Raw genomic sequence first — 26,506 nt, 5'->3', positions numbered from 1 at the left:
TGCGCTGTTATATGGGCCACGACCCGAGCGGCAGCGAGCGGCAGTCGAGCAAAGTCGGGACAAGTCGGGACGGGGACAGGGACAGGGATAGGAAAGGTGCGAATGCACTGCAAATTACGCAAACACCTCGTCTGAGGCGAGGCGAGGCGAGGCGAGGCGAGGCGAGGAAGCTCACATCGCCAGCAGTGGCGCCCTCCAACAAGACTCTGCCACACCCCGCACAGGCCTTACGCCGGTCGGCCGCGCGCCAGCCCTCCTGCGCTGGACACCAGGGACAAGATGCGTCTTCCGCGAGTGTCGAAGGCTGCACGCGCCAAGCGGATGACAGGAGGTGCAACGAGAAGTTGCGCGTCTCACACACACGGCGGCGCGCCCGCTAATTCGGCAGTCGCTCTGCTGGCACGTCGGATTGCGGAAGGAAGTGCATACAATTACAATTCTGTTCGTGTTTTATGTTGTAAAGTTGTTAGCTTGTAACGATGTAATGTTAATAAATAAATTCATAAATCTCCAAAAAAAAAAAAATACACGAAGCGCGTCCTTCCGGCTCATAAGTTTTGGATCTCAGGATTGCGTTCGCGCTAACGTGACGAATTGTCAATAAAAAAAAATGCGGCTGCTTTCGACCGAAAAGTATGATTTTGTGTGTGTTGGGATAAGAACCGAATGCGAATTCTTCCATGCGCCTACATTACATGGGCGCCAACGGCCATACCATGTTGAATACACCGGTTCTCGTCCGATCACCGAAGTTAAACAACATCGGGCGTGGTTAGTACTTGGATGGGTGACCACCTGGGAACACCACGTGCTGTTGGCTCCCTTTCATTTACTTTTTTTTTTATACCGCCCTCTTTCCATACCACCGTTCTGTTGTGACAAAGATTCTTGCTTAAGCATTTTAATCTACTGTAATGACCATAAGGTGCGAAATTGCAGTAAATATCTCAGTTTGAGGGAGAATGTGCTAACCAAGTTCGCCAGGAAGTCTTTGAAAACGACAAAACAGTACGAATCGGCAGATGTGTTCTGAAATACGTCAGCGCCTGTTGTTGTGTAGCGGTGTACAATTCCTACTTCGATATGTAATTATAAATTTATTCCTTAGTCGACTCGTCTCGTCTCGTCATCTCCTGCAGACGTTTCTTGTGCTTGCGCTGTTATATGGGCCACGACCCGAGCGGCAGCGAGCGGCAGTCGAGCAAAGTCGGGACAAGTCGGGACGGGGACAGGGACAGGGATAGGAAAGGTGCGAATGCACTGCAAATTACGCAAACACCTCGTCTGAGGCGAGGCGAGGCGAGGCGAGGCGAGGCGAGGAAGCTCACATCGCCAGCAGTGGCGCCCTCCAACAAGACTCTGCCACACCCCGCACAGGCCTTACGCCGGTCGGCCGCGCGCCAGCCCTCCTGCGCTGGACACCAGGGACAAGATGCGTCTTCCGCGAGTGTCGAAGGCTGCACGCGCCAAGCGGATGACAGGAGGTGCAACGAGAAGTTGCGCGTCTCACACACACGGCGGCGCGCCCGCTAATTCGGCAGTCGCTCTGCTGGCACGTCGGATTGCGGAAGGAAGTGCATACAATTACAATTCTGTTCGTGTTTTATGTTGTAAAGTTGTTAGCTTGTAACGATGTAATGTTAATAAATAAATTCATAAATCTCCAAAAAAAAAAAAAATACACGAAGCGCGTCCTTCCGGCTCATAAGTTTTGGATCTCAGGATTGCGTTCGCGCTAACGTGACGAATTGTCAATAAAAAAAAATGCGGCTGCTTTCGACCGAAAAGTATGATTTTGTGTGTGTTGGGATAAGAACCGAATGCGAATTCTTCCATGCGCCTACATTACATGGGCGCCAACGGCCATACCATGTTGAATACACCGGTTCTCGTCCGATCACCGAAGTTAAACAACATCGGGCGTGGTTAGTACTTGGATGGGTGACCACCTGGGAACACCACGTGCTGTTGGCTCCCTTTCATTTACTTTTTTTTTTATACCGCCCTCTTTCCATACCACCGTTCTGTTGTGACAAAGATTCTTGCTTAAGCATTTTAATCTACTGTAATGACCATAAGGTGCGAAATTGCAGTAAATATCTCAGTTTGAGGGAGAATGTGCTAACCAAGTTCGCCAGGAAGTCTTTGAAAACGACAAAACAGTACGAATCGGCAGATGTGTTCTGAAATACGTCAGCGCCTGTTGTTGTGTAGCGGTGTACAATTCCTACTTCGATATGTAATTATAAATTTATTCCTTAGTCGACTCGTCTCGTCTCGTCATCTCCTGCAGACGTTTCTTGTGCTTGCGCTGTTATATGGGCCACGACCCGAGCGGCAGCGAGCGGTAGTCGAGCAAAGTCGGGACAAGTCGGGACGGGGACAGGGGACAGGGATAGGAAAGGTGCGAATGCACTGCAAATTACGCAAACACCTCGTCTGAGGCGAGGCGAGGCGAGGCGAGGCGAGGCGAGGAAGCTCACATCGCCAGCAGTGGCGCCCTCCAACAAGACTCTGCCACACCCCGCACAGGCCTTACGCCGGTCGGCCGCGCGCCAGCCCTCCTGCGCTGGACACCAGGGACAAGATGCGTCTTCCGCGAGTGTCGAAGGCTGCACGCGCCAAGCGGATGACAGGAGGTGCAACGAGAAGTTGCGCGTCTCACACACACGGCGGCGCGCCCGCTAATTCGGCAGTCGCTCTGCTGGCACGTCGGATTGCGGAAGGAAGTGCATACAATTACAATTCTGTTCGTGTTTTATGTTGTAAAGTTGTTAGCTTGTAACGATGTAATGTTAATAAATAAATTCATAAATCTCCAAAAAAAAAAAATACACGAAGCGCGTCCTTCCGGCTCATAAGTTTTGGATCTCAGGATTGCGTTCGCGCTAACGTGACGAATTGTCAATAAAAAAAAATGCGGCTGCTTTCGACCGAAAAGTATGATTTTGTGTGTGTTGGGATAAGAACCGAATGCGAATTCTTCCATGCGCCTACATTACATGGGCGCCAACGGCCATACCATGTTGAATACACCGGTTCTCGTCCGATCACCGAAGTTAAACAACATCGGGCGTGGTTAGTACTTGGATGGGTGACCACCTGGGAACACCACGTGCTGTTGGCTCCCTTTCATTTACTTTTTTTTTTATACCGCCCTCTTTCCATACCACCGTTCTGTTGTGACAAAGATTCTTGCTTAAGCATTTTAATCTACTGTAATGACCATAAGGTGCGAAATTGCAGTAAATATCTCAGTTTGAGGGAGAATGTGCTAACCAAGTTCGCCAGGAAGTCTTTGAAAACGACAAAACAGTACGAATCGGCAGATGTGTTCTGAAATACGTCAGCGCCTGTTGTTGTGTAGCGGTGTACAATTCCTACTTCGATATGTAATTATAAATTTATTCCTTAGTCGACTCGTCTCGTCTCGTCATCTCCTGCAGACGTTTCTTGTGCTTGCGCTGTTATATGGGCCACGACCCGAGCGGCAGCGAGCGGCAGTCGAGCAAAGTCGGGACAAGTCGGGACGGGGACAGGGACAGGGATAGGAAAGGTGCGAATGCACTGCAAATTACGCAAACACCTCGTCTGAGGCGAGGCGAGGCGAGGCGAGGCGAGGCGAGGAAGCTCACATCGCCAGCAGTGGCGCCCTCCAACAAGACTCTGCCACACCCCGCACAGGCCTTACGCCGGTCGGCCGCGCGCCAGCCCTCCTGCGCTGGACACCAGGGACAAGATGCGTCTTCCGCGAGTGTCGAAGGCTGCACGCGCCAAGCGGATGACAGGAGGTGCAACGAGAAGTTGCGCGTCTCACACACACGGCGGCGCGCCCGCTAATTCGGCAGTCGCTCTGCTGGCACGTCGGATTGCGGAAGGAAGTGCATACAATTACAATTCTGTTCGTGTTTTATGTTGTAAAGTTGTTAGCTTGTAACGATGTAATGTTAATAAATAAATTCATAAATCTCCAAAAAAAAAAAAATACACGAAGCGCGTCCTTCCGGCTCATAAGTTTTGGATCTCAGGATTGCGTTCGCGCTAACGTGACGAATTGTCAATAAAAAAAAATGCGGCTGCTTTCGACCGAAAAGTATGATTTTGTGTGTGTTGGGATAAGAACCGAATGCGAATTCTTCCATGCGCCTACATTACATGGGCGCCAACGGCCATACCATGTTGAATACACCGGTTCTCGTCCGATCACCGAAGTTAAACAACATCGGGCGTGGTTAGTACTTGGATGGGTGACCACCTGGGAACACCACGTGCTGTTGGCTCCCTTTCATTTACTTTTTTTTTTATACCGCCCTCTTTCCATACCACCGTTCTGTTGTGACAAAGATTCTTGCTTAAGCATTTTAATCTACTGTAATGACCATAAGGTGCGAAATTGCAGTAAATATCTCAGTTTGAGGGAGAATGTGCTAACCAAGTTCGCCAGGAAGTCTTTGAAAACGACAAAACAGTACGAATCGGCAGATGTGTTCTGAAATACGTCAGCGCCTGTTGTTGTGTAGCGGTGTACAATTCCTACTTCGATATGTAATTATAAATTTATTCCTTAGTCGACTCGTCTCGTCTCGTCATCTCCTGCAGACGTTTCTTGTGCTTGCGCTGTTATATGGGCCACGACCCGAGCGGCAGCGAGCGGTAGTCGAGCAAAGTCGGGACAAGTCGGGACGGGGACAGGGACAGGGATAGGAAAGGTGCGAATGCACTGCAAATTACGCAAACACCTCGTCTGAGGCGAGGCGAGGCGAGGCGAGGCGAGGCGAGGAAGCTCACATCGCCAGCAGTGGCGCCCTCCAACAAGACTCTGCCACACCCCGCACAGGCCTTACGCCGGTCGGCCGCGCGCCAGCCCTCCTGCGCTGGACACCAGGGACAAGATGCGTCTTCCGCGAGTGTCGAAGGCTGCACGCGCCAAGCGGATGACAGGAGGTGCAACGAGAAGTTGCGCGTCTCACACACACGGCGGCGCGCCCGCTAATTCGGCAGTCGCTCTGCTGGCACGTCGGATTGCGGAAGGAAGTGCATACAATTACAATTCTGTTCGTGTTTTATGTTGTAAAGTTGTTAGCTTGTAACGATGTAATGTTAATAAATAAATTCATAAATCTCCAAAAAAAAAAAAATACACGAAGCGCGTCCTTCCGGCTCATAAGTTTTGGATCTCAGGATTGCGTTCGCGCTAACGTGACGAATTGTCAATAAAAAAAAATGCGGCTGCTTTCGACCGAAAAGTATGATTTTGTGTGTGTTGGGATAAGAACCGAATGCGAATTCTTCCATGCGCCTACATTACATGGGCGCCAACGGCCATACCATGTTGAATACACCGGTTCTCGTCCGATCACCGAAGTTAAACAACATCGGGCGTGGTTAGTACTTGGATGGGTGACCACCTGGGAACACCACGTGCTGTTGGCTCCCTTTCATTTACTTTTTTTTTTATACCGCCCTCTTTCCATACCACCGTTCTGTTGTGACAAAGATTCTTGCTTAAGCATTTTAATCTACTGTAATGACCATAAGGTGCGAAATTGCAGTAAATATCTCAGTTTGAGGGAGAATGTGCTAACCAAGTTCGCCAGGAAGTCTTTGAAAACGACAAAACAGTACGAATCGGCAGATGTGTTCTGAAATACGTCAGCGCCTGTTGTTGTGTAGCGGTGTACAATTCCTACTTCGATATGTAATTATAAATTTATTCCTTAGTCGACTCGTCTCGTCTCGTCATCTCCTGCAGACGTTTCTTGTGCTTGCGCTGTTATATGGGCCACGACCCGAGCGGCAGCGAGCGGTAGTCGAGCAAAGTCGGGACAAGTCGGGACGGGGACAGGGACAGGGATAGGAAAGGTGCGAATGCACTGCAAATTACGCAAACACCTCGTCTGAGGCGAGGCGAGGCGAGGCGAGGCGAGGCGAGGAAGCTCACATCGCCAGCAGTGGCGCCCTCCAACAAGACTCTGCCACACCCCGCACAGGCCTTACGCCGGTCGGCCGCGCGCCAGCCCTCCTGCGCTGGACACCAGGGACAAGATGCGTCTTCCGCGAGTGTCGAAGGCTGCACGCGCCAAGCGGATGACAGGAGGTGCAACGAGAAGTTGCGCGTCTCACACACACGGCGGCGCGCCCGCTAATTCGGCAGTCGCTCTGCTGGCACGTCGGATTGCGGAAGGAAGTGCATACAATTACAATTCTGTTCGTGTTTTATGTTGTAAAGTTGTTAGCTTGTAACGATGTAATGTTAATAAATAAATTCATAAATCTCCAAAAAAAAAAAATACACGAAGCGCGTCCTTCCGGCTCATAAGTTTTGGATCTCAGGATTGCGTTCGCGCTAACGTGACGAATTGTCAATAAAAAAAAATGCGGCTGCTTTCGACCGAAAAGTATGATTTTGTGTGTGTTGGGATAAGAACCGAATGCGAATTCTTCCATGCGCCTACATTACATGGGCGCCAACGGCCATACCATGTTGAATACACCGGTTCTCGTCCGATCACCGAAGTTAAACAACATCGGGCGTGGTTAGTACTTGGATGGGTGACCACCTGGGAACACCACGTGCTGTTGGCTCCCTTTCATTTACTTTTTTTTTTATACCGCCCTCTTTCCATACCACCGTTCTGTTGTGACAAAGATTCTTGCTTAAGCATTTTAATCTACTGTAATGACCATAAGGTGCGAAATTGCAGTAAATATCTCAGTTTGAGGGAGAATGTGCTAACCAAGTTCGCCAGGAAGTCTTTGAAAACGACAAAACAGTACGAATCGGCAGATGTGTTCTGAAATACGTCAGCGCCTGTTGTTGTGTAGCGGTGTACAATTCCTACTTCGATATGTAATTATAAATTTATTCCTTAGTCGACTCGTCTCGTCTCGTCATCTCCTGCAGACGTTTCTTGTGCTTGCGCTGTTATATGGGCCACGACCCGAGCGGCAGCGAGCGGCAGTCGAGCAAAGTCGGGACAAGTCGGGACGGGGACAGGGACAGGGATAGGAAAGGTGCGAATGCACTGCAAATTACGCAAACACCTCGTCTGAGGCGAGGCGAGGCGAGGCGAGGCGAGGCGAGGAAGCTCACATCGCCAGCAGTGGCGCCCTCCAACAAGACTCTGCCACACCCCGCACAGGCCTTACGCCGGTCGGCCGCGCGCCAGCCCTCCTGCGCTGGACACCAGGGACAAGATGCGTCTTCCGCGAGTGTCGAAGGCTGCACGCGCCAAGCGGATGACAGGAGGTGCAACGAGAAGTTGCGCGTCTCACACACACGGCGGCGCGCCCGCTAATTCGGCAGTCGCTCTGCTGGCACGTCGGATTGCGGAAGGAAGTGCATACAATTACAATTCTGTTCGTGTTTTATGTTGTAAAGTTGTTAGCTTGTAACGATGTAATGTTAATAAATAAATTCATAAATCTCCAAAAAAAAAAAAATACACGAAGCGCGTCCTTCCGGCTCATAAGTTTTGGATCTCAGGATTGCGTTCGCGCTAACGTGACGAATTGTCAATAAAAAAAAATGCGGCTGCTTTCGACCGAAAAGTATGATTTTGTGTGTGTTGGGATAAGAACCGAATGCGAATTCTTCCATGCGCCTACATTACATGGGCGCCAACGGCCATACCATGTTGAATACACCGGTTCTCGTCCGATCACCGAAGTTAAACAACATCGGGCGTGGTTAGTACTTGGATGGGTGACCACCTGGGAACACCACGTGCTGTTGGCTCCCTTTCATTTACTTTTTTTTTTATACCGCCCTCTTTCCATACCACCGTTCTGTTGTGACAAAGATTCTTGCTTAAGCATTTTAATCTACTGTAATGACCATAAGGTGCGAAATTGCAGTAAATATCTCAGTTTGAGGGAGAATGTGCTAACCAAGTTCGCCAGGAAGTCTTTGAAAACGACAAAACAGTACGAATCGGCAGATGTGTTCTGAAATACGTCAGCGCCTGTTGTTGTGTAGCGGTGTACAATTCCTACTTCGATATGTAATTATAAATTTATTCCTTAGTCGACTCGTCTCGTCTCGTCATCTCCTGCAGACGTTTCTTGTGCTTGCGCTGTTATATGGGCCACGACCCGAGCGGCAGCGAGCGGCAGTCGAGCAAAGTCGGGACAAGTCGGGACGGGGACAGGGACAGGGATAGGAAAGGTGCGAATGCACTGCAAATTACGCAAACACCTCGTCTGAGGCGAGGCGAGGCGAGGCGAGGCGAGGCGAGGAAGCTCACATCGCCAGCAGTGGCGCCCTCCAACAAGACTCTGCCACACCCCGCACAGGCCTTACGCCGGTCGGCCGCGCGCCAGCCCTCCTGCGCTGGACACCAGGGACAAGATGCGTCTTCCGCGAGTGTCGAAGGCTGCACGCGCCAAGCGGATGACAGGAGGTGCAACGAGAAGTTGCGCGTCTCACACACACGGCGGCGCGCCCGCTAATTCGGCAGTCGCTCTGCTGGCACGTCGGATTGCGGAAGGAAGTGCATACAATTACAATTCTGTTCGTGTTTTATGTTGTAAAGTTGTTAGCTTGTAACGATGTAATGTTAATAAATAAATTCATAAATCTCCAAAAAAAAAAAAATACACGAAGCGCGTCCTTCCGGCTCATAAGTTTTGGATCTCAGGATTGCGTTCGCGCTAACGTGACGAATTGTCAATAAAAAAAAATGCGGCTGCTTTCGACCGAAAAGTATGATTTTGTGTGTGTTGGGATAAGAACCGAATGCGAATTCTTCCATGCGCCTACATTACATGGGCGCCAACGGCCATACCATGTTGAATACACCGGTTCTCGTCCGATCACCGAAGTTAAACAACATCGGGCGTGGTTAGTACTTGGATGGGTGACCACCTGGGAACACCACGTGCTGTTGGCTCCCTTTCATTTACTTTTTTTTTTATACCGCCCTCTTTCCATACCACCGTTCTGTTGTGACAAAGATTCTTGCTTAAGCATTTTAATCTACTGTAATGACCATAAGGTGCGAAATTGCAGTAAATATCTCAGTTTGAGGGAGAATGTGCTAACCAAGTTCGCCAGGAAGTCTTTGAAAACGACAAAACAGTACGAATCGGCAGATGTGTTCTGAAATACGTCAGCGCCTGTTGTTGTGTAGCGGTGTACAATTCCTACTTCGATATGTAATTATAAATTTATTCCTTAGTCGACTCGTCTCGTCTCGTCATCTCCTGCAGACGTTTCTTGTGCTTGCGCTGTTATATGGGCCACGACCCGAGCGGCAGCGAGCGGCAGTCGAGCAAAGTCGGGACAAGTCGGGACGGGGACAGGGACAGGGATAGGAAAGGTGCGAATGCACTGCAAATTACGCAAACACCTCGTCTGAGGCGAGGCGAGGCGAGGCGAGGCGAGGCGAGGAAGCTCACATCGCCAGCAGTGGCGCCCTCCAACAAGACTCTGCCACACCCCGCACAGGCCTTACGCCGGTCGGCCGCGCGCCAGCCCTCCTGCGCTGGACACCAGGGACAAGATGCGTCTTCCGCGAGTGTCGAAGGCTGCACGCGCCAAGCGGATGACAGGAGGTGCAACGAGAAGTTGCGCGTCTCACACACACGGCGGCGCGCCCGCTAATTCGGCAGTCGCTCTGCTGGCACGTCGGATTGCGGAAGGAAGTGCATACAATTACAATTCTGTTCGTGTTTTATGTTGTAAAGTTGTTAGCTTGTAACGATGTAATGTTAATAAATAAATTCATAAATCTCCAAAAAAAAAAAAATACACGAAGCGCGTCCTTCCGGCTCATAAGTTTTGGATCTCAGGATTGCGTTCGCGCTAACGTGACGAATTGTCAATAAAAAAAAATGCGGCTGCTTTCGACCGAAAAGTATGATTTTGTGTGTGTTGGGATAAGAACCGAATGCGAATTCTTCCATGCGCCTACATTACATGGGCGCCAACGGCCATACCATGTTGAATACACCGGTTCTCGTCCGATCACCGAAGTTAAACAACATCGGGCGTGGTTAGTACTTGGATGGGTGACCACCTGGGAACACCACGTGCTGTTGGCTCCCTTTCATTTACTTTTTTTTTTATACCGCCCTCTTTCCATACCACCGTTCTGTTGTGACAAAGATTCTTGCTTAAGCATTTTAATCTACTGTAATGACCATAAGGTGCGAAATTGCAGTAAATATCTCAGTTTGAGGGAGAATGTGCTAACCAAGTTCGCCAGGAAGTCTTTGAAAACGACAAAACAGTACGAATCGGCAGATGTGTTCTGAAATACGTCAGCGCCTGTTGTTGTGTAGCGGTGTACAATTCCTACTTCGATATGTAATTATAAATTTATTCCTTAGTCGACTCGTCTCGTCTCGTCATCTCCTGCAGACGTTTCTTGTGCTTGCGCTGTTATATGGGCCACGACCCGAGCGGCAGCGAGCGGCAGTCGAGCAAAGTCGGGACAAGTCGGGACGGGGACAGGGACAGGGATAGGAAAGGTGCGAATGCACTGCAAATTACGCAAACACCTCGTCTGAGGCGAGGCGAGGCGAGGCGAGGCGAGGCGAGGAAGCTCACATCGCCAGCAGTGGCGCCCTCCAACAAGACTCTGCCACACCCCGCACAGGCCTTACGCCGGTCGGCCGCGCGCCAGCCCTCCTGCGCTGGACACCAGGGACAAGATGCGTCTTCCGCGAGTGTCGAAGGCTGCACGCGCCAAGCGGATGACAGGAGGTGCAACGAGAAGTTGCGCGTCTCACACACACGGCGGCGCGCCCGCTAATTCGGCAGTCGCTCTGCTGGCACGTCGGATTGCGGAAGGAAGTGCATACAATTACAATTCTGTTCGTGTTTTATGTTGTAAAGTTGTTAGCTTGTAACGATGTAATGTTAATAAATAAATTCATAAATCTCCAAAAAAAAAAAAATACACGAAGCGCGTCCTTCCGGCTCATAAGTTTTGGATCTCAGGATTGCGTTCGCGCTAACGTGACGAATTGTCAATAAAAAAAAATGCGGCTGCTTTCGACCGAAAAGTATGATTTTGTGTGTGTTGGGATAAGAACCGAATGCGAATTCTTCCATGCGCCTACATTACATGGGCGCCAACGGCCATACCATGTTGAATACACCGGTTCTCGTCCGATCACCGAAGTTAAACAACATCGGGCGTGGTTAGTACTTGGATGGGTGACCACCTGGGAACACCACGTGCTGTTGGCTCCCTTTCATTTACTTTTTTTTTTATACCGCCCTCTTTCCATACCACCGTTCTGTTGTGACAAAGATTCTTGCTTAAGCATTTTAATCTACTGTAATGACCATAAGGTGCGAAATTGCAGTAAATATCTCAGTTTGAGGGAGAATGTGCTAACCAAGTTCGCCAGGAAGTCTTTGAAAACGACAAAACAGTACGAATCGGCAGATGTGTTCTGAAATACGTCAGCGCCTGTTGTTGTGTAGCGGTGTACAATTCCTACTTCGATATGTAATTATAAATTTATTCCTTAGTCGACTCGTCTCGTCTCGTCATCTCCTGCAGACGTTTCTTGTGCTTGCGCTGTTATATGGGCCACGACCCGAGCGGCAGCGAGCGGCAGTCGAGCAAAGTCGGGACAAGTCGGGACGGGGACAGGGACAGGGATAGGAAAGGTGCGAATGCACTGCAAATTACGCAAACACCTCGTCTGAGGCGAGGCGAGGCGAGGCGAGGCGAGGCGAGGAAGCTCACATCGCCAGCAGTGGCGCCCTCCAACAAGACTCTGCCACACCCCGCACAGGCCTTACGCCGGTCGGCCGCGCGCCAGCCCTCCTGCGCTGGACACCAGGGACAAGATGCGTCTTCCGCGAGTGTCGAAGGCTGCACGCGCCAAGCGGATGACAGGAGGTGCAACGAGAAGTTGCGCGTCTCACACACACGGCGGCGCGCCCGCTAATTCGGCAGTCGCTCTGCTGGCACGTCGGATTGCGGAAGGAAGTGCATACAATTACAATTCTGTTCGTGTTTTATGTTGTAAAGTTGTTAGCTTGTAACGATGTAATGTTAATAAATAAATTCATAAATCTCCAAAAAAAAAAAATACACGAAGCGCGTCCTTCCGGCTCATAAGTTTTGGATCTCAGGATTGCGTTCGCGCTAACGTGACGAATTGTCAATAAAAAAAAATGCGGCTGCTTTCGACCGAAAAGTATGATTTTGTGTGTGTTGGGATAAGAACCGAATGCGAATTCTTCCATGCGCCTACATTACATGGGCGCCAACGGCCATACCATGTTGAATACACCGGTTCTCGTCCGATCACCGAAGTTAAACAACATCGGGCGTGGTTAGTACTTGGATGGGTGACCACCTGGGAACACCACGTGCTGTTGGCTCCCTTTCATTTACTTTTTTTTTTATACCGCCCTCTTTCCATACCACCGTTCTGTTGTGACAAAGATTCTTGCTTAAGCATTTTAATCTACTGTAATGACCATAAGGTGCGAAATTGCAGTAAATATCTCAGTTTGAGGGAGAATGTGCTAACCAAGTTCGCCAGGAAGTCTTTGAAAACGACAAAACAGTACGAATCGGCAGATGTGTTCTGAAATACGTCAGCGCCTGTTGTTGTGTAGCGGTGTACAATTCCTACTTCGATATGTAATTATAAATTTATTCCTTAGTCGACTCGTCTCGTCTCGTCATCTCCTGCAGACGTTTCTTGTGCTTGCGCTGTTATATGGGCCACGACCCGAGCGGCAGCGAGCGGCAGTCGAGCAAAGTCGGGACAAGTCGGGACGGGGACAGGGACAGGGATAGGAAAGGTGCGAATGCACTGCAAATTACGCAAACACCTCGTCTGAGGCGAGGCGAGGCGAGGCGAGGCGAGGCGAGGAAGCTCACATCGCCAGCAGTGGCGCCCTCCAACAAGACTCTGCCACACCCCGCACAGGCCTTACGCCGGTCGGCCGCGCGCCAGCCCTCCTGCGCTGGACACCAGGGACAAGATGCGTCTTCCGCGAGTGTCGAAGGCTGCACGCGCCAAGCGGATGACAGGAGGTGCAACGAGAAGTTGCGCGTCTCACACACACGGCGGCGCGCCCGCTAATTCGGCAGTCGCTCTGCTGGCACGTCGGATTGCGGAAGGAAGTGCATACAATTACAATTCTGTTCGTGTTTTATGTTGTAAAGTTGTTAGCTTGTAACGATGTAATGTTAATAAATAAATTCATAAATCTCCAAAAAAAAAAAATACACGAAGCGCGTCCTTCCGGCTCATAAGTTTTGGATCTCAGGATTGCGTTCGCGCTAACGTGACGAATTGTCAATAAAAAAAAATGCGGCTGCTTTCGACCGAAAAGTATGATTTTGTGTGTGTTGGGATAAGAACCGAATGCGAATTCTTCCATGCGCCTACATTACATGGGCGCCAACGGCCATACCATGTTGAATACACCGGTTCTCGTCCGATCACCGAAGTTAAACAACATCGGGCGTGGTTAGTACTTGGATGGGTGACCACCTGGGAACACCACGTGCTGTTGGCTCCCTTTCATTTACTTTTTTTTTTATACCGCCCTCTTTCCATACCACCGTTCTGTTGTGACAAAGATTCTTGCTTAAGCATTTTAATCTACTGTAATGACCATAAGGTGCGAAATTGCAGTAAATATCTCAGTTTGAGGGAGAATGTGCTAACCAAGTTCGCCAGGAAGTCTTTGAAAACGACAAAACAGTACGAATCGGCAGATGTGTTCTGAAATACGTCAGCGCCTGTTGTTGTGTAGCGGTGTACAATTCCTACTTCGATATGTAATTATAAATTTATTCCTTAGTCGACTCGTCTCGTCTCGTCATCTCCTGCAGACGTTTCTTGTGCTTGCGCTGTTATATGGGCCACGACCCGAGCGGCAGCGAGCGGCAGTCGAGCAAAGTCGGGACAAGTCGGGACGGGGACAGGGACAGGGATAGGAAAGGTGCGAATGCACTGCAAATTACGCAAACACCTCGTCTGAGGCGAGGCGAGGCGAGGCGAGGCGAGGCGAGGAAGCTCACATCGCCAGCAGTGGCGCCCTCCAACAAGACTCTGCCACACCCCGCACAGGCCTTACGCCGGTCGGCCGCGCGCCAGCCCTCCTGCGCTGGACACCAGGGACAAGATGCGTCTTCCGCGAGTGTCGAAGGCTGCACGCGCCAAGCGGATGACAGGAGGTGCAACGAGAAGTTGCGCGTCTCACACACACGGCGGCGCGCCCGCTAATTCGGCAGTCGCTCTGCTGGCACGTCGGATTGCGGAAGGAAGTGCATACAATTACAATTCTGTTCGTGTTTTATGTTGTAAAGTTGTTAGCTTGTAACGATGTAATGTTAATAAATAAATTCATAAATCTCCAAAAAAAAAAAATACACGAAGCGCGTCCTTCCGGCTCATAAGTTTTGGATCTCAGGATTGCGTTCGCGCTAACGTGACGAATTGTCAATAAAAAAAAATGCGGCTGCTTTCGACCGAAAAGTATGATTTTGTGTGTGTTGGGATAAGAACCGAATGCGAATTCTTCCATGCGCCTACATTACATGGGCGCCAACGGCCATACCATGTTGAATACACCGGTTCTCGTCCGATCACCGAAGTTAAACAACATCGGGCGTGGTTAGTACTTGGATGGGTGACCACCTGGGAACACCACGTGCTGTTGGCTCCCTTTCATTTACTTTTTTTTTTATACCGCCCTCTTTCCATACCACCGTTCTGTTGTGACAAAGATTCTTGCTTAAGCATTTTAATCTACTGTAATGACCATAAGGTGCGAAATTGCAGTAAATATCTCAGTTTGAGGGAGAATGTGCTAACCAAGTTCGCCAGGAAGTCTTTGAAAACGACAAAACAGTACGAATCGGCAGATGTGTTCTGAAATACGTCAGCGCCTGTTGTTGTGTAGCGGTGTACAATTCCTACTTCGATATGTAATTATAAATTTATTCCTTAGTCGACTCGTCTCGTCTCGTCATCTCCTGCAGACGTTTCTTGTGCTTGCGCTGTTATATGGGCCACGACCCGAGCGGCAGCGAGCGGCAGTCGAGCAAAGTCGGGACAAGTCGGGACGGGGACAGGGACAGGGATAGGAAAGGTGCGAATGCACTGCAAATTACGCAAACACCTCGTCTGAGGCGAGGCGAGGCGAGGCGAGGCGAGGCGAGGAAGCTCACATCGCCAGCAGTGGCGCCCTCCAACAAGACTCTGCCACACCCCGCACAGGCCTTACGCCGGTCGGCCGCGCGCCAGCCCTCCTGCGCTGGACACCAGGGACAAGATGCGTCTTCCGCGAGTGTCGAAGGCTGCACGCGCCAAGCGGATGACAGGAGGTGCAACGAGAAGTTGCGCGTCTCACACACACGGCGGCGCGCCCGCTAATTCGGCAGTCGCTCTGCTGGCACGTCGGATTGCGGAAGGAAGTGCATACAATTACAATTCTGTTCGTGTTTTATGTTGTAAAGTTGTTAGCTTGTAACGATGTAATGTTAATAAATAAATTCATAAATCTCCAAAAAAAAAAAAATACACGAAGCGCGTCCTTCCGGCTCATAAGTTTTGGATCTCAGGATTGCGTTCGCGCTAACGTGACGAATTGTCAATAAAAAAAAATGCGGCTGCTTTCGACCGAAAAGTATGATTTTGTGTGTGTTGGGATAAGAACCGAATGCGAATTCTTCCATGCGCCTACATTACATGGGCGCCAACGGCCATACCATGTTGAATACACCGGTTCTCGTCCGATCACCGAAGTTAAACAACATCGGGCGTGGTTAGTACTTGGATGGGTGACCACCTGGGAACACCGCGTGCTGTTGGCTCCCTTTCATTTACTTTTTTTTTTATACCGCCCTCTTTCCATACCACCGTTCTGTTGTGACAAAGATTCTTGCTTAAGCATTTTAATCTACTGTAATGACCATAAGGTGCGAAATTGCAGTAAATATCTCAGTTTGAGGGAGAATGTGCTAACCAAGTTCGCCAGGAAGTCTTTGAAAACGACAAAACAGTACGAATCGGCAGATGTGTTCTGAAATACGTCAGCGCCTGTTGTTGTGTAGCGGTGTACAATTCCTACTTCGATATGTAATTATAAATTTATTCCTTAGTCGACTCGTCTCGTCTCGTCATCTCCTGCAGACGTTTCTTGTGCTTGCGCTGTTATATGGGCCACGACCCGAGCGGCAGCGAGCGGTAGTCGAGCAAAGTCGGGACAAGTCGGGACGGGGACAGGGACAGGGATAGGAAAGGTGCGAATGCACTGCAAATTACGCAAACACCTCGTCTGAGGCGAGGCGAGGCGAGGCGAGGCGAGGCGAGGAAGCTCACATCGCCAGCAGTGGCGCCCTCCAACAAGACTCTGCCACACCCCGCACAGGCCTTACGCCGGTCGGCCGCGCGCCAGCCCTCCTGCGCTGGACACCAGGGACAAGATGCGTCTTCCGCGAGTGTCGAAGGCTGCACGCGCCAAGCGGATGACAGGAGGTGCAACGAGAAGTTGCGCGTCTCACACACACGGCGGCGCGCCCGCTAATTCGGCAGTCGCTCTGCTGGCACGTCGGATTGCGGAAGGAAGTGCATACAATTACAATTCTGTTCGTGTTTTATGTTGTAAAGTTGTTAGCTTGTAACGATGTAATGTTAATAAATAAATTCATAAATCTCCAAAAAAAAAAAATACACGAAGCGCGTCCTTCCGGCTCATAAGTTTTGGATCTCAGGATTGCGTTCGCGCTAACGTGACGAATTGTCAATAAAAAAAAATGCGGCTGCTTTCGACCGAAAAGTATGATTTTGTGTGTGTTGGGATAAGAACCGAATGCGAATTCTTCCATGCGCCTACATTACATGGGCGCCAACGGCCATACCATGTTGAATACACCGGTTCTCGTCCGATCACCGAAGTTAAACAACATCGGGCGTGGTTAGTACTTGGATGGGTGACCACCTGGGAACACCACGTGCTGTTGGCTCCCTTTCATTTACTTTTTTTTTTATACCGCCCTCTTTCCATACCACCGTTCTGTTGTGACAAAGATTCTTGCTTAAGCATTTTAATCTACTGTAATGACCATAAGGTGCGAAATTGCAGTAAATATCTCAGTTTGAGGGAGAATGTGCTAACCAAGTTCGCCAGGAAGTCTTTGAAAACGACAAAACAGTACGAATCGGCAGATGTGTTCTGAAATACGTCAGCGCCTGTTGTTGTGTAGCGGTGTACAATTCCTACTTCGATATGTAATTATAAATTTATTCCTTAGTCGACTCGTCTCGTCTCGTCATCTCCTGCAGACGTTTCTTGTGCTTGCGCTGTTATATGGGCCACGACCCGAGCGGCAGCGAGCGGCAGTCGAGCAAAGTCGGGACAAGTCGGGACGGGGACAGGGACAGGGATAGGAAAGGTGCGAATGCACTGCAAATTACGCAAACACCTCGTCTGAGGCGAGGCGAGGCGAGGCGAGGCGAGGCGAGGAAGCTCACATCGCCAGCAGTGGCGCCCTCCAACAAGACTCTGCCACACCCCGCACAGGCCTTACGCCGGTCGGCCGCGCGCCAGCCCTCCTGCGCTGGACACCAGGGACAAGATGCGTCTTCCGCGAGTGTCGAAGGCTGCACGCGCCAAGCGGATGACAGGAGGTGCAACGAGAAGTTGCGCGTCTCACACACACGGCGGCGCGCCCGCTAATTCGGCAGTCGCTCTGCTGGCACGTCGGATTGCGGAAGGAAGTGCATACAATTACAATTCTGTTCGTGTTTTATGTTGTAAAGTTGTTAGCTTGTAACGATGTAATGTTAATAAATAAATTCATAAATCTCCAAAAAAAAAAAATACACGAAGCGCGTCCTTCCGGCTCATAAGTTTTGGATCTCAGGATTGCGTTCGCGCTAACGTGACGAATTGTCAATAAAAAAAAATGCGGCTGCTTTCGACCGAAAAGTATGATTTTGTGTGTGTTGGGATAAGAACCGAATGCGAATTCTTCCATGCGCCTACATTACATGGGCGCCAACGGCCATACCATGTTGAATACACCGGTTCTCGTCCGATCACCGAAGTTAAACAACATCGGGCGTGGTTAGTACTTGGATGGGTGACCACCTGGGAACACCACGTGCTGTTGGCTCCCTTTCATTTACTTTTTTTTTTATACCGCCCTCTTTCCATACCACCGTTCTGTTGTGACAAAGATTCTTGCTTAAGCATTTTAATCTACTGTAATGACCATAAGGTGCGAAATTGCAGTAAATATCTCAGTTTGAGGGAGAATGTGCTAACCAAGTTCGCCAGGAAGTCTTTGAAAACGACAAAACAGTACGAATCGGCAGATGTGTTCTGAAATACGTCAGCGCCTGTTGTTGTGTAGCGGTGTACAATTCCTACTTCGATATGTAATTATAAATTTATTCCTTAGTCGACTCGTCTCGTCTCGTCATCTCCTGCAGACGTTTCTTGTGCTTGCGCTGTTATATGGGCCACGACCCGAGCGGCAGCGAGCGGCAGTCGAGCAAAGTCGGGACAAGTCGGGACGGGGACAGGGACAGGGATAGGAAAGGTGCGAATGCACTGCAAATTACGCAAACACCTCGTCTGAGGCGAGGCGAGGCGAGGCGAGGCGAGGCGAGGAAGCTCACATCGCCAGCAGTGGCGCCCTCCAACAAGACTCTGCCACACCCCGCACAGGCCTTACGCCGGTCGGCCGCGCGCCAGCCCTCCTGCGCTGGACACCAGGGACAAGATGCGTCTTCCGCGAGTGTCGAAGGCTGCACGCGCCAAGCGGATGACAGGAGGTGCAACGAGAAGTTGCGCGTCTCACACACACGGCGGCGCGCCCGCTAATTCGGCAGTCGCTCTGCTGGCACGTCGGATTGCGGAAGGAAGTGCATACAATTACAATTCTGTTCGTGTTTTATGTTGTAAAGTTGTTAGCTTGTAACGATGTAATGTTAATAAATAAATTCATAAATCTCCAAAAAAAAAAAAATACACGAAGCGCGTCCTTCCGGCTCATAAGTTTTGGATCTCAGGATTGCGTTCGCGCTAACGTGACGAATTGTCAATAAAAAAAAATGCGGCTGCTTTCGACCGAAAAGTATGATTTTGTGTGTGTTGGGATAAGAACCGAATGCGAATTCTTCCATGCGCCTACATTACATGGGCGCCAACGGCCATACCATGTTGAATACACCGGTTCTCGTCCGATCACCGAAGTTAAACAACATCGGGCGTGGTTAGTACTTGGATGGGTGACCACCTGGGAACACCGCGTGCTGTTGGCTCCCTTTCATTTACTTTTTTTTTTATACCGCCCTCTTTCCATACCACCGTTCTGTTGTGACAAAGATTCTTGCTTAAGCATTTTAATCTACTGTAATGACCATAAGGTGCGAAATTGCAGTAAATATCTCAGTTTGAGGGAGAATGTGCTAACCAAGTTCGCCAGGAAGTCTTTGAAAACGACAAAACAGTACGAATCGGCAGATGTGTTCTGAAATACGTCAGCGCCTGTTGTTGTGTAGCGGTGTACAATTCCTACTTCGATATGTAATTATAAATTTATTCCTTAGTCGACTCGTCTCGTCTCGTCATCTCCTGCAGACGTTTCTTGTGCTTGCGCTGTTATATGGGCCACGACCCGAGCGGCAGCGAGCGGTAGTCGAGCAAAGTCGGGACAAGTCGGGACGGGGACAGGGACAGGGATAGGAAAGGTGCGAATGCACTGCAAATTACGCAAACACCTCGTCTGAGGCGAGGCGAGGCGAGGCGAGGCGAGGCGAGGAAGCTCACATCGCCAGCAGTGGCGCCCTCCAACAAGACTCTGCCACACCCCGCACAGGCCTTACGCCGGTCGGCCGCGCGCCAGCCCTCCTGCGCTGGACACCAGGGACAAGATGCGTCTTCCGCGAGTGTCGAAGGCTGCACGCGCCAAGCGGATGACAGGAGGTGCAACGAGAAGTTGCGCGTCTCACACACACGGCGGCGCGCCCGCTAATTCGGCAGTCGCTCTGCTGGCACGTCGGATTGCGGAAGGAAGTGCATACAATTACAATTCTGTTCGTGTTTTATGTTGTAAAGTTGTTAGCTTGTAACGATGTAATGTTAATAAATAAATTCATAAATCTCCAAAAAAAAAAAATACACGAAGCGCGTCCTTCCGGCTCATAAGTTTTGGATCTCAGGATTGCGTTCGCGCTAACGTGACGAATTGTCAATAAAAAAAAATGCGGCTGCTTTCGACCGAAAAGTATGATTTTGTGTGTGTTGGGATAAGAACCGAATGCGAATTCTTCCATGCGCCTACATTACATGGGCGCCAACGGCCATACCATGTTGAATACACCGGTTCTCGTCCGATCACCGAAGTTAAACAACATCGGGCGTGGTTAGTACTTGGATGGGTGACCACCTGGGAACACCACGTGCTGTTGGCTCCCTTTCATTTACTTTTTTTTTTATACCGCCCTCTTTCCATACCACCGTTCTGTTGTGACAAAGATTCTTGCTTAAGCATTTTAATCTACTGTAATGACCATAAGGTGCGAAATTGCAGTAAATATCTCAGTTTGAGGGAGAATGTGCTAACCAAGTTCGCCAGGAAGTCTTTGAAAACGACAAAACAGTACGAATCGGCAGATGTGTTCTGAAATACGTCAGCGCCTGTTGTTGTGTAGCGGTGTACAATTCCTACTTCGATATGTAATTATAAATTTATTCCTTAGTCGACTCGTCTCGTCTCGTCATCTCCTGCAGACGTTTCTTGTGCTTGCGCTGTTATATGGGCCACGACCCGAGCGGCAGCGAGCGGCAGTCGAGCAAAGTCGGGACAAGTCGGGACGGGGACAGGGACAGGGATAGGAAAGGTGCGAATGCACTGCAAATTACGCAAACACCTCGTCTGAGGCGAGGCGAGGCGAGGCGAGGCGAGGCGAGGAAGCTCACATCGCCAGCAGTGGCGCCCTCCAACAAGACTCTGCCACACCCCGCACAGGCCTTACGCCGGTCGGCCGCGCGCCAGCCCTCCTGCGCTGGACACCAGGGACAAGATGCGTCTTCCGCGAGTGTCGAAGGCTGCACGCGCCAAGCGGATGACAGGAGGTGCAACGAGAAGTTGCGCGTCTCACACACACGGCGGCGCGCCCGCTAATTCGGCAGTCGCTCTGCTGGCACGTCGGATTGCGGAAGGAAGTGCATACAATTACAATTCTGTTCGTGTTTTATGTTGTAAAGTTGTTAGCTTGTAACGATGTAATGTTAATAAATAAATTCATAAATCTCCAAAAAAAAAAAATACACGAAGCGCGTCCTTCCGGCTCATAAGTTTTGGATCTCAGGATTGCGTTCGCGCTAACGTGACGAATTGTCAATAAAAAAAAATGCGGCTGCTTTCGACCGAAAAGTATGATTTTGTGTGTGTTGGGATAAGAACCGAATGCGAATTCTTCCATGCGCCTACATTACATGGGCGCCAACGGCCATACCATGTTGAATACACCGGTTCTCGTCCGATCACCGAAGTTAAACAACATCGGGCGTGGTTAGTACTTGGATGGGTGACCACCTGGGAACACCACGTGCTGTTGGCTCCCTTTCATTTACTTTTTTTTTTATACCGCCCTCTTTCCATACCACCGTTCTGTTGTGACAAAGATTCTTGCTTAAGCATTTTAATCTACTGTAATGACCATAAGGTGCGAAATTGCAGTAAATATCTCAGTTTGAGGGAGAATGTGCTAACCAAGTTCGCCAGGAAGTCTTTGAAAACGACAAAACAGTACGAATCGGCAGATGTGTTCTGAAATACGTCAGCGCCTGTTGTTGTGTAGCGGTGTACAATTCCTACTTCGATATGTAATTATAAATTTATTCCTTAGTCGACTCGTCTCGTCTCGTCATCTCCTGCAGACGTTTCTTGTGCTTGCGCTGTTATATGGGCCACGACCCGAGCGGCAGCGAGCGGCAGTCGAGCAAAGTCGGGACAAGTCGGGACGGGGACAGGGACAGGGATAGGAAAGGTGCGAATGCACTGCAAATTACGCAAACACCTCGTCTGAGGCGAGGCGAGGCGAGGCGAGGCGAGGCGAGGAAGCTCACATCGCCAGCAGTGGCGCCCTCCAACAAGACTCTGCCACACCCCGCACAGGCCTTACGCCGGTCGGCCGCGCGCCAGCCCTCCTGCGCTGGACACCAGGGACAAGATGCGTCTTCCGCGAGTGTCGAAGGCTGCACGCGCCAAGCGGATGACAGGAGGTGCAACGAGAAGTTGCGCGTCTCACACACACGGCGGCGCGCCCGCTAATTCGGCAGTCGCTCTGCTGGCACGTCGGATTGCGGAAGGAAGTGCATACAATTACAATTCTGTTCGTGTTTTATGTTGTAAAGTTGTTAGCTTGTAACGATGTAATGTTAATAAATAAATTCATAAATCTCCAAAAAAAAAAAAATACACGAAGCGCGTCCTTCCGGCTCATAAGTTTTGGATCTCAGGATTGCGTTCGCGCTAACGTGACGAATTGTCAATAAAAAAAAATGCGGCTGCTTTCGACCGAAAAGTATGATTTTGTGTGTGTTGGGATAAGAACCGAATGCGAATTCTTCCATGCGCCTACATTACATGGGCGCCAACGGCCATACCATGTTGAATACACCGGTTCTCGTCCGATCACCGAAGTTAAACAACATCGGGCGTGGTTAGTACTTGGATGGGTGACCACCTGGGAACACCGCGTGCTGTTGGCTCCCTTTCATTTACTTTTTTTTTTATACCGCCCTCTTTCCATACCACCGTTCTGTTGTGACAAAGATTCTTGCTTAAGCATTTTAATCTACTGTAATGACCATAAGGTGCGAAATTGCAGTAAATATCTCAGTTTGAGGGAGAATGTGCTAACCAAGTTCGCCAGGAAGTCTTTGAAAACGACAAAACAGTACGAATCGGCAGATGTGTTCTGAAATACGTCAGCGCCTGTTGTTGTGTAGCGGTGTACAATTCCTACTTCGATATGTAATTATAAATTTATTCCTTAGTCGACTCGTCTCGTCTCGTCATCTCCTGCAGACGTTTCTTGTGCTTGCGCTGTTATATGGGCCACGACCCGAGCGGCAGCGAGCGGTAGTCGAGCAAAGTCGGGACAAGTCGGGACGGGGACAGGGACAGGGATAGGAAAGGTGCGAATGCACTGCAAATTACGCAAACACCTCGTCTGAGGCGAGGCGAGGCGAGGCGAGGCGAGGCGAGGAAGCTCACATCGCCAGCAGTGGCGCCCTCCAACAAGACTCTGCCACACCCCGCACAGGCCTTACGCCGGTCGGCCGCGCGCCAGCCCTCCTGCGCTGGACACCAGGGACAAGATGCGTCTTCCGCGAGTGTCGAAGGCTGCACGCGCCAAGCGGATGACAGGAGGTGCAACGAGAAGTTGCGCGTCTCACACACACGGCGGCGCGCCCGCTAATTCGGCAGTCGCTCTGCTGGCACGTCGGATTGCGGAAGGAAGTGCATACAATTACAATTCTGTTCGTGTTTTATGTTGTAAAGTTGTTAGCTTGTAACGATGTAATGTTAATAAATAAATTCATAAATCTCCAAAAAAAAAAAAATACACGAAGCGCGTCCTTCCGGCTCATAAGTTTTGGATCTCAGGATTGCGTTCGCGCTAACGTGACGAATTGTCAATAAAAAAAAATGCGGCTGCTTTCGACCGAAAAGTATGATTTTGTGTGTGTTGGGATAAGAACCGAATGCGAATTCTTCCATGCGCCTACATTACATGGGCGCCAACGGCCATACCATGTTGAATACACCGGTTCTCGTCCGATCACCGAAGTTAAACAACATCGGGCGTGGTTAGTACTTGGATGGGTGACCACCTGGGAACACCGCGTGCTGTTGGCTCCCTTTCATTTACTTTTTTTTTTATACCGCCCTCTTTCCATACCACCGTTCTGTTGTGACAAAGATTCTTGCTTAAGCATTTTAATCTACTGTAATGACCATAAGGTGCGAAATTGCAGTAAATATCTCAGTTTGAGGGAGAATGTGCTAACCAAGTTCGCCAGGAAGTCTTTGAAAACGACAAAACAGTACGAATCGGCAGATGTGTTCTGAAATACGTCAGCGCCTGTTGTTGTGTAGCGGTGTACAATTCCTACTTCGATATGTAATTATAAATTTATTCCTTAGTCGACTCGTCTCGTCTCGTCATCTCCTGCAGACGTTTCTTGTGCTTGCGCTGTTATATGGGCCACGACCCGAGCGGCAGCGAGCGGTAGTCGAGCAAAGTCGGGACAAGTCGGGACGGGGACAGGGACAGGGATAGGAAAGGTGCGAATGCACTGCAAATTACGCAAACACCTCGTCTGAGGCGAGGCGAGGCGAGGCGAGGCGAGGCGAGGAAGCTCACATCGCCAGCAGTGGCGCCCTCCAACAAGACTCTGCCACACCCCGCACAGGCCTTACGCCGGTCGGCCGCGCGCCAGCCCTCCTGCGCTGGACACCAGGGACAAGATGCGTCTTCCGCGAGTGTCGAAGGCTGCACGCGCCAAGCGGATGACAGGAGGTGCAACGAGAAGTTGCGCGTCTCACACACACGGCGGCGCGCCCGCTAATTCGGCAGTCGCTCTGCTGGCACGTCGGATTGCGGAAGGAAGTGCATACAATTACAATTCTGTTCGTGTTTTATGTTGTAAAGTTGTTAGCTTGTAACGATGTAATGTTAATAAATAAATTCATAAATCTCCAAAAAAAAAAAATACACGAAGCGCGTCCTTCCGGCTCATAAGTTTTGGATCTCAGGATTGCGTTCGCGCTAACGTGACGAATTGTCAATAAAAAAAAATGCGGCTGCTTTCGACCGAAAAGTATGATTTTGTGTGTGTTGGGATAAGAACCGAATGCGAATTCTTCCATGCGCCTACATTACATGGGCGCCAACGGCCATACCATGTTGAATACACCGGTTCTCGTCCGATCACCGAAGTTAAACAACATCGGGCGTGGTTAGTACTTGGATGGGTGACCACCTGGGAACACCACGTGCTGTTGGCTCCCTTTCATTTACTTTTTTTTTTATACCGCCCTCTTTCCATACCACCGTTCTGTTGTGACAAAGATTCTTGCTTAAGCATTTTAATCTACTGTAATGACCATAAGGTGCGAAATTGCAGTAAATATCTCAGTTTGAGGGAGAATGTGCTAACCAAGTTCGCCAGGAAGTCTTTGAAAACGACAAAACAGTACGAATCGGCAGATGTGTTCTGAAATACGTCAGCGCCTGTTGTTGTGTAGCGGTGTACAATTCCTACTTCGATATGTAATTATAAATTTATTCCTTAGTCGACTCGTCTCGTCTCGTCATCTCCTGCAGACGTTTCTTGTGCTTGCGCTGTTATATGGGCCACGACCCGAGCGGCAGCGAGCGGCAGTCGAGCAAAGTCGGGACAAGTCGGGACGGGGACAGGGACAGGGATAGGAAAGGTGCGAATGCACTGCAAATTACGCAAACACCTCGTCTGAGGCGAGGCGAGGCGAGGCGAGGCGAGGCGAGGAAGCTCACATCGCCAGCAGTGGCGCCCTCCAACAAGACTCTGCCACACCCCGCACAGGCCTTACGCCGGTCGGCCGCGCGCCAGCCCTCCTGCGCTGGACACCAGGGACAAGATGCGTCTTCCGCGAGTGTCGAAGGCTGCACGCGCCAAGCGGATGACAGGAGGTGCAACGAGAAGTTGCGCGTCTCACACACACGGCGGCGCGCCCGCTAATTCGGCAGTCGCTCTGCTGGCACGTCGGATTGCGGAAGGAAGTGCATACAATTACAATTCTGTTCGTGTTTTATGTTGTAAAGTTGTTAGCTTGTAACGATGTAATGTTAATAAATAAATTCATAAATCTCCAAAAAAAAAAAATACACGAAGCGCGTCCTTCCGGCTCATAAGTTTTGGATCTCAGGATTGCGTTCGCGCTAACGTGACGAATTGTCAATAAAAAAAAATGCGGCTGCTTTCGACCGAAAAGTATGATTTTGTGTGTGTTGGGATAAGAACCGAATGCGAATTCTTCCATGCGCCTACATTACATGGGCGCCAACGGCCATACCATGTTGAATACACCGGTTCTCGTCCGATCACCGAAGTTAAACAACATCGGGCGTGGTTAGTACTTGGATGGGTGACCACCTGGGAACACCACGTGCTGTTGGCTCCCTTTCATTTACTTTTTTTTTTATACCGCCCTCTTTCCATACCACCGTTCTGTTGTGACAAAGATTCTTGCTTAAGCATTTTAATCTACTGTAATGACCATAAGGTGCGAAATTGCAGTAAATATCTCAGTTTGAGGGAGAATGTGCTAACCAAGTTCGCCAGGAAGTCTTTGAAAACGACAAAACAGTACGAATCGGCAGATGTGTTCTGAAATACGTCAGCGCCTGTTGTTGTGTAGCGGTGTACAATTCCTACTTCGATATGTAATTATAAATTTATTCCTTAGTCGACTCGTCTCGTCTCGTCATCTCCTGCAGACGTTTCTTG

At 50.0% G+C, this 26,506-nt stretch overlaps 23 non-coding genes across 23 annotated transcripts; all 23 read left to right on the top strand.

The window, feature by feature from the left end:
- Positions 1-701: 701 nt before the first annotated feature.
- LOC124592970 lies at positions 702-820 on the top strand. The gene has a single exon (XR_006977722.1). It is a non-coding gene; the product is annotated as a 5S ribosomal RNA (ribosomal RNA).
- A 1,035-nt stretch (positions 821-1,855) lies between these two features.
- Positions 1,856-1,974, top strand: LOC124592969. Its single transcript, XR_006977721.1, has one exon. It is a non-coding gene; the product is annotated as a 5S ribosomal RNA (ribosomal RNA).
- A 1,034-nt stretch (positions 1,975-3,008) lies between these two features.
- On the top strand, positions 3,009-3,127 carry LOC124592968. Its single transcript, XR_006977720.1, has one exon. It is a non-coding gene; the product is annotated as a 5S ribosomal RNA (ribosomal RNA).
- Positions 3,128-4,161: 1,034 nt separating this feature from the next.
- On the top strand, positions 4,162-4,280 carry LOC124592966. The gene has a single exon (XR_006977718.1). It is a non-coding gene; the product is annotated as a 5S ribosomal RNA (ribosomal RNA).
- Positions 4,281-5,314: 1,034 nt separating this feature from the next.
- On the top strand, positions 5,315-5,433 carry LOC124592965. The gene has a single exon (XR_006977717.1). It is a non-coding gene; the product is annotated as a 5S ribosomal RNA (ribosomal RNA).
- Positions 5,434-6,466: 1,033 nt separating this feature from the next.
- LOC124592963 lies at positions 6,467-6,585 on the top strand. The gene has a single exon (XR_006977716.1). It is a non-coding gene; the product is annotated as a 5S ribosomal RNA (ribosomal RNA).
- A 1,034-nt stretch (positions 6,586-7,619) lies between these two features.
- On the top strand, positions 7,620-7,738 carry LOC124592962. The gene has a single exon (XR_006977715.1). It is a non-coding gene; the product is annotated as a 5S ribosomal RNA (ribosomal RNA).
- Positions 7,739-8,772: 1,034 nt separating this feature from the next.
- On the top strand, positions 8,773-8,891 carry LOC124592961. Its single transcript, XR_006977714.1, has one exon. It is a non-coding gene; the product is annotated as a 5S ribosomal RNA (ribosomal RNA).
- A 1,034-nt stretch (positions 8,892-9,925) lies between these two features.
- Positions 9,926-10,044, top strand: LOC124592960. Its single transcript, XR_006977713.1, has one exon. It is a non-coding gene; the product is annotated as a 5S ribosomal RNA (ribosomal RNA).
- A 1,034-nt stretch (positions 10,045-11,078) lies between these two features.
- Positions 11,079-11,197, top strand: LOC124592959. Its single transcript, XR_006977712.1, has one exon. It is a non-coding gene; the product is annotated as a 5S ribosomal RNA (ribosomal RNA).
- A 1,033-nt stretch (positions 11,198-12,230) lies between these two features.
- LOC124592958 lies at positions 12,231-12,349 on the top strand. The gene has a single exon (XR_006977711.1). It is a non-coding gene; the product is annotated as a 5S ribosomal RNA (ribosomal RNA).
- A 1,033-nt stretch (positions 12,350-13,382) lies between these two features.
- Positions 13,383-13,501, top strand: LOC124592957. Its single transcript, XR_006977710.1, has one exon. It is a non-coding gene; the product is annotated as a 5S ribosomal RNA (ribosomal RNA).
- Positions 13,502-14,534: 1,033 nt separating this feature from the next.
- Positions 14,535-14,653, top strand: LOC124592956. The gene has a single exon (XR_006977709.1). It is a non-coding gene; the product is annotated as a 5S ribosomal RNA (ribosomal RNA).
- Positions 14,654-15,687: 1,034 nt separating this feature from the next.
- LOC124592974 lies at positions 15,688-15,806 on the top strand. The gene has a single exon (XR_006977726.1). It is a non-coding gene; the product is annotated as a 5S ribosomal RNA (ribosomal RNA).
- Positions 15,807-16,839: 1,033 nt separating this feature from the next.
- On the top strand, positions 16,840-16,958 carry LOC124592954. Its single transcript, XR_006977707.1, has one exon. It is a non-coding gene; the product is annotated as a 5S ribosomal RNA (ribosomal RNA).
- A 1,033-nt stretch (positions 16,959-17,991) lies between these two features.
- On the top strand, positions 17,992-18,110 carry LOC124592953. Its single transcript, XR_006977706.1, has one exon. It is a non-coding gene; the product is annotated as a 5S ribosomal RNA (ribosomal RNA).
- Positions 18,111-19,144: 1,034 nt separating this feature from the next.
- On the top strand, positions 19,145-19,263 carry LOC124592973. Its single transcript, XR_006977725.1, has one exon. It is a non-coding gene; the product is annotated as a 5S ribosomal RNA (ribosomal RNA).
- A 1,033-nt stretch (positions 19,264-20,296) lies between these two features.
- Positions 20,297-20,415, top strand: LOC124592952. Its single transcript, XR_006977705.1, has one exon. It is a non-coding gene; the product is annotated as a 5S ribosomal RNA (ribosomal RNA).
- Positions 20,416-21,448: 1,033 nt separating this feature from the next.
- LOC124592951 lies at positions 21,449-21,567 on the top strand. Its single transcript, XR_006977704.1, has one exon. It is a non-coding gene; the product is annotated as a 5S ribosomal RNA (ribosomal RNA).
- A 1,034-nt stretch (positions 21,568-22,601) lies between these two features.
- On the top strand, positions 22,602-22,720 carry LOC124592972. The gene has a single exon (XR_006977724.1). It is a non-coding gene; the product is annotated as a 5S ribosomal RNA (ribosomal RNA).
- Positions 22,721-23,754: 1,034 nt separating this feature from the next.
- On the top strand, positions 23,755-23,873 carry LOC124592971. The gene has a single exon (XR_006977723.1). It is a non-coding gene; the product is annotated as a 5S ribosomal RNA (ribosomal RNA).
- A 1,033-nt stretch (positions 23,874-24,906) lies between these two features.
- Positions 24,907-25,025, top strand: LOC124592950. The gene has a single exon (XR_006977703.1). It is a non-coding gene; the product is annotated as a 5S ribosomal RNA (ribosomal RNA).
- A 1,033-nt stretch (positions 25,026-26,058) lies between these two features.
- LOC124592949 lies at positions 26,059-26,177 on the top strand. Its single transcript, XR_006977702.1, has one exon. It is a non-coding gene; the product is annotated as a 5S ribosomal RNA (ribosomal RNA).
- The last annotated feature ends 329 nt before the right edge of the window (positions 26,178-26,506 follow it).

This window comes from Schistocerca americana, unplaced genomic scaffold (genome assembly GCF_021461395.2).
Source record: "Schistocerca americana isolate TAMUIC-IGC-003095 unplaced genomic scaffold, iqSchAmer2.1 HiC_scaffold_966, whole genome shotgun sequence".
In the NCBI taxonomy this organism is placed as follows: domain Eukaryota; kingdom Metazoa; phylum Arthropoda; class Insecta; order Orthoptera; family Acrididae; genus Schistocerca; species Schistocerca americana.
Note: the sequence above shows the minus strand (reverse complement) of the source record. Positions and strands in the feature narration are given on the sequence as shown.